The sequence below is a fragment of the Lolium rigidum genome, chromosome 7 (assembly GCF_022539505.1).
Source record: "Lolium rigidum isolate FL_2022 chromosome 7, APGP_CSIRO_Lrig_0.1, whole genome shotgun sequence".
Taxonomy (NCBI): domain Eukaryota; kingdom Viridiplantae; phylum Streptophyta; class Magnoliopsida; order Poales; family Poaceae; genus Lolium; species Lolium rigidum.
In genome coordinates, this window is record NC_061514.1 from 307,037,130 (window position 1) to 307,043,129 (window position 6,000).

The 6,000-nt window shown below is 40.3% G+C and overlaps 1 pseudogene; it reads right to left on the reverse strand.

The window, feature by feature from the left end:
- Window positions 1-1,115: 1,115 nt before the first annotated feature.
- On the reverse strand, window positions 1,116-5,124 carry LOC124670522 (annotated as a pseudogene).
- Between the last annotated feature and the right edge of the window lie 876 nt (window positions 5,125-6,000).

The following is a 6,000-nucleotide window of genomic DNA, read 5'->3' on the forward strand; positions in this document are numbered from 1 at the left end:
TAACAATTTGTTGTGATCTTCTATCATCTTGTCGAAGGCCAACCTTTCCTTTTCAGTTTCACATTCTCTCCTTGCATCGGCAATGGCCCGGCCAAGATCATCATCGGCAGGCTCATCCGGTGCCTCTTGATCTTCTACTTCATTGTCTTCATTGCCTTCTGCAGTATCATCGTATTCAGGGAAATTGGGATAACCGTCATCATCCTCTTCCTCTTCGTCATTGTCTTCCATCATAACCCCTATTTCTCCGTGCTTGGTCCAACAATAGTAACTGGGCATGAAACCGGATCGCAGAAGGTGGCTGTGAATGAGACTCGAGCGAGCGTAATTTACGGTATTCTTGCAGTCCACACATGGACAATACATGAAGCCACCATGTTTGTTTGCCTCCGCCACGGCCATAAAATTATCCAGGCCCGCGATGAACTCGTCAAACCGTCGGTCAATGTACATCCATTGCCGATTCATCCGCATGATATAATTAAGCTGATCAAAACCATTACGGAACATCACGATGTATATATACACATGCATTTTATCAATTGCGGATGAAAAGGATAAAGTTGTTAACCTCGATGAAGAAGAAAAAAGCAAGTTAAGTGTGGCTTGATTTGTGTAAACTCAAGTGGCAAATCCTCTTAAGCATTTCATCAAACACCTCTTGTGCATGTGAAGAAGAGAGGAGAGCAATACACCCTCTTGTGAAGATAGTGAAAAAATGGCTAAGTGTGGCTCACACTTGGGCAGGGGCAAGGTTATATAGCCAGAGGGGGCCTTTGGACCCGGTTTGTCATACAAACCGGGACTAAAGGGTTCCCCAGGCTGACACGGCCTGGCGCGCCCTGCGGGTGGACCTTTGGACCCGGTTTGTCATACAAACCGGGTCCAAAGGCCGCTACAGGACAGGCGCCAGCGGGTGGGGTCGTCCTGGGCAGAAACGAACCGGGTCCAATGGGGGCATTGGACCCGGTTTGGTTCAGCAGTGGGTCATTTGCTTGGGTCCAAAGGCCACTTCTCCACTAGTGCAATGATAAATACATAAATTTCACTCAAAAATAAATTTAGTTATGAATGTTTATCTAGACCGAACATTGGATAGTAAACAAGCCTAATATTTAGGACAGCATTGCATGATCCAGGGTCCTCTTTCCATCTCGCTTACTTGACAAATAAAGTCTTGCATACTCCTCTACTATCGTTGTCTTGTATAACACTTTCTCTTCTGTATTACCCAAAACTGGTGAAACTATCCCATCATACTTTGGCACATGAAACGCTGATATGGACAGCCGTTCCTTATGGGCATTTATTGTGACCCTATGCTCAATGCTCTTGTACTTCCCATTCGTCATGATCTGTGAACAAATAATTAAAAGAAATTAGATAAAAATAGTTTGAGATGTATTTGTTTTTCTTATTATGTTGTTAGAAAATAATCTCTTCTACACCCCTCAACTATCGCTCGGGTGGAGCTCTATGAAATAGCTGGTTTTCAACCAAGACCATCAAAATAGCTATAGGACACCCATAGGAATCCACAAATTGTATTTTTTGTTGTCAATGAGGCACTTGTGATAGATCAGTATATATATAAAGTTATTTTCAACACTTATTCTATAGCATCTAGCTTCAATCCACCACCTTTCTCAAATTTGCGATTATATCTATATTATAAACTTAACTTGTATTTACAAATACATAAAATTAATACCTCAAGAAAGTCACCCACATTCACCAATAATGCATCACCATGTGGTTTCACTGGGATCCATGCACCACGCCGTCTGATTTGTAGCCCTTGAACGGAATTAACTTCTAACAGGATAGTTATAAAAGATGCATCAGAATGTGGTGAGAAACCCAAAACCTTTCCAGGAGTTGACATGCATGGAGGGTAGTAGTTCATCCTCAGAAATTGTCCCACATTTTTGTCTGCCATCAACTCTGGATCAAAATCTAGTGTTTTGGCAATGAAGGTGACAATTGAGTGAGAAAGTTTCATCAATTCAGAAGTGTATTCTTCAATGGAATTCCTGGGATCATAGAAATAATAATATATGTGTTAATGTTACATGTAGGTATGCACTGAAAAAATTAGGTGTTTTTAACCCTACTGGCCCTTTGTTTGTATGAAGTAAATATTAAGTATTCCTTGTGTGTTTAAATATCAGTATTTGTTTTTGAGAGTCCCATTCTTTGTTGGGCATACCATCAACCTTTAAAAATATTAGTTTTTAATTATTTGTGTTGGAAATACTACCAGGTTCAATCTAGTATGTTTTTCGCCTGGGGGAAACTAATATCTGTTTACACTGTCTTAAATTCTTTAGTTTAGGAAATTCTTCAATATTTAAGTTTTATCAATGGAAGTTGTTATAGTAGAATAAAAGAGATTAGTGATTAAGAAATTCTATGGATCATGTCTATTTTTCTTCTGTGAAATATACCATCCATAGAGATGGAGTGACCGTTCTTAGCTTTCATTGTGCAAATAAAAATACAAAAACACACAAACTATAGACTCTAACCTGAATGTACGAGGTTCACTCGGCCAGTAACTCATATCACGGGCCTGAGTCGGCTGGGTGAAGAGCCCAAACATATCAGCCCAGTCAAGCTTTTGATCATCGGAGAAAACAAAGGCTTGTCCATAGCCTTGCAAATCTCCTGGACGCTGTGCGTAACCATTCTTCACATCGAGGGGAAGCTCGAAGAACTTGTGAATGTTCTGCTTTATGCCCACGATGACCTCATCTGGTACTCCATGATTCAAAACCTGCAAATAAACAAGTTGGAAAAGTAGTCGTGCATGCTTTGCAAAACGCTGTTGTAAAGTGACGAAATTTATTGTGGACTTTTAGTAATGCCTCAACCATGACTAAAACAGTTCTCCCTTGTTTAGGCTCCCGGAAACGAAGTTGTGAATTTCAAGGTTAGTCGATACAAATCAATCTGGTCAAATTTTCACTCTAGTCTGGACAATGAAGGGAAGAATACTAAAAAACTGCTAAAGCAACAAAGAGATAAGAGCGTTTTGCACAGAGATAAGAGCACCTGCGTTGTACGTACCGTAGATAGACTGAGTTTTGTTATCCAGTAAAGTATCTATTTGAAAACACTCTTACGATATATCATATTAGCTTAGTAAAATAAAATATATTGAGTGAACTGAATGCGTCTTAGTTGGTTAGGTTTCTTGCGGTGGAACTAGCCCACCAGGCTTAATTCTTACACTTCGCATGGATATTACATTTACTTCGACTTTTCCAGGATTTAACACGATATTTTTTTCTGTGATGGTGAGGAGACGCCCTGTAGTAACTTTGTCAACCTCAAGATCTACTGGCCTAGTCTCGCTAAGGTACTTATAGAGATAAGTATATTCATTTTTTGAGGAGCAGATGTGATATAAAGTTTTGGAGATTGAGACTCAATAATGTTTGGGCTATGGAAACGATAAACGGAAATACTTTTGTACACCCACGCATGGGTGTGGGTGTTTTAAATTTAGTACATAAAAACGATAATATTTAACCATATAAACCATATAGTATTTTAAATTTTCAGAACAAGTTTCTCCATAAGAAAATAAAATGTGGAGATGATATTCTAAAAAACATGTAAATTTCAAATATTAAATCCTTGCAAAAGTAGAATCAACGTCTAGGAGGTAGAGGAATAGATAATGTCAAAACACACTTCGATCTATATTTCTTTGTCTTCTAAATACAAAACTTGACATGTTGACAAAACATTACTACATCTGGGTAATCCACTACTCCCCCGTGTATGGATATACAAATCACTAACTTTTTTCTAAAGTTAAACATATATGTCCAAATTTTATAAGATTTCTAGTAAGCAATATCTACATCTTTAATATGGAATGAATATATTACTCTAAAATCATATTTCCTGATAGTTCTAGTACTATTAATTTGATATTATAAATAATAGTATTTTATTCTATAGCCTCGAAAAGTACCTCTAGAATCTTTCAATCTTCATAATTTTTATATATTTATATATTATAATACAAAATAGTGGCCAATCTTTTTACATGTTAAAGACCATGTTAGTGGCCAAAACAACTAAGTAGAAACTCACAAAATTATTTATGCCTTGTCAAAATGGACAAGTAAAGCCCTCGGAAGGCGAGGGCGACTGTGCTAGTTATAAATATACCTGGCCATGGGAAGCCCGGCCCGGTCGGCCCGGCCCGAAACCTGGGCTTGGGCTAGCCCGGGCATGCCTGTGGGCCGGGCCTAGGCCAAAGATTTAGGCCAGATGGTTGCGCTGGGTCGGGCTGGGCTTGTGAAATGTGCCAAATAAGGTGAGGCCCGACCCTAGGCCCGAAGCCCGATGGATATTTGTTGTGATGGGCCAGGCTTGGGCCGAAATTCTAGGCCCGACGGTTGGGCTGGGCCTGGGTTTTTGCGTTGGGCTTTGTTAGGCCCGGCCCGGCCCAGCCCAGCCCGAACTATGCCGAGGTATAGTTATAAATAATAGTTTTTATTTTATAAATTTGGTCAAACTTAAAATTTTAACTTAACATTAGTTTTTTTTACCGTAGTAAGATCTGACTTAAAACTGGCCTTATGAGCTATATTAGTCTTGAAGTAATATTAAATAAGATTTGGCTTTGTAAGTGTTAGCAATATTTTCTAAAAACATTTTTTTAAAGATAGTCAAAGATAAACTTGCCAAGAAACGAACACCTTTCTAAAAAGAAACGGGTAAGAAAAGGAGGGTAGTACAATATTTTTCTTGAAAGAAAAGGCGGCGATGTACGAATTTAGAAGATATATAGCACGAGTTGAGTGAGCGCACCTGAAAGAAGCCCCACTCCTCGCAGGCAAGCTTGAGCTTGGCCGTCTCGTCTTCCACAGTCTCAGCGTTCATGAGCTTGCCGAGGTCGATGACCGGAACCTCCTCAGAGTGCTCGGCGAGAACAGCGTGCGCGTCGATGTCTGGCTGGATGTACCGTTGGATCATATCGGGTGTGAGCTCCTCGGCGGCGGAGGACGACACGAGATCTTGCACGTTCCTAACAGCAAGCGACGATCCCAACGACCACCTGCTCTCGCCGGCGCTGCCACCACCACACGGGGCCTCCACCTCCATGTTCACTAGCTAGCTAGTTCTGAATTACGTGCTCCGAAACGGTATTCACTTGCCTTGCTGTTGCTTGTTATATACTACTGATGAAGCATAAGACTGTTAACTCTGCAACTTGGTAATCTTTTCTTTTGTTGGATTCGATGCAACACAACGGGAAGAGTTACAGTAAACTGCGTCGTCGCATGAAAATATATGCCAAATGGTTCCTCGATCGGCTCGCCGGAAGGTTTTCTCTTCTATTTGTTTTGGACCGACCAGATGGTAAATCTGGCCGGCGGCTAATGGCCAAATTGTATAGGGACATAATCCCTTTGAACTGAAACACTTTGAATTAGTTACTACATGTACGATCAGTATCCCCTCCAGGCTCCAGCTGCCTTATCCTCTCTAGCTGTAGATGCGGTACTATAAGAACGCTCACTCTCAGGCCAGCTGCAGACTGTTGTATAGTAGTCCATCTGCAGGTTCTTTGTTCTTTTATGAGAATCAGTCCATCTGCAGGGTTTTCTTTCTTCTAATGTTTGTGCGCAATTAATGACCGAGCCATACATGCCGCCCTGTTTGTAAGGTTAGAGAGCTTTTAGCAAAATTATAAGCTCAAAGTTCACAAATCTTCGTTCTATATATGGATAAAACCAGTTTCAGAATTTTGTCTTTTAAGAAAGATGATAACCCAGCATCATCGCTATATACTAGCAAAGTGCCCGTTCGCTGCTACAAGAATCAACGGTGTCTAGGGTTTATTCTCCCATTTCGAAAAGAAATATACATTTTAGAAATGATGTAACGGGAAACAATATTTTAGCTCCTGCGCTTACCGAGTGCCTTTTTTTTTTCTCTTCCTCCATCTTCTTGTTCTCTTCTTCAATCCTTTTACGT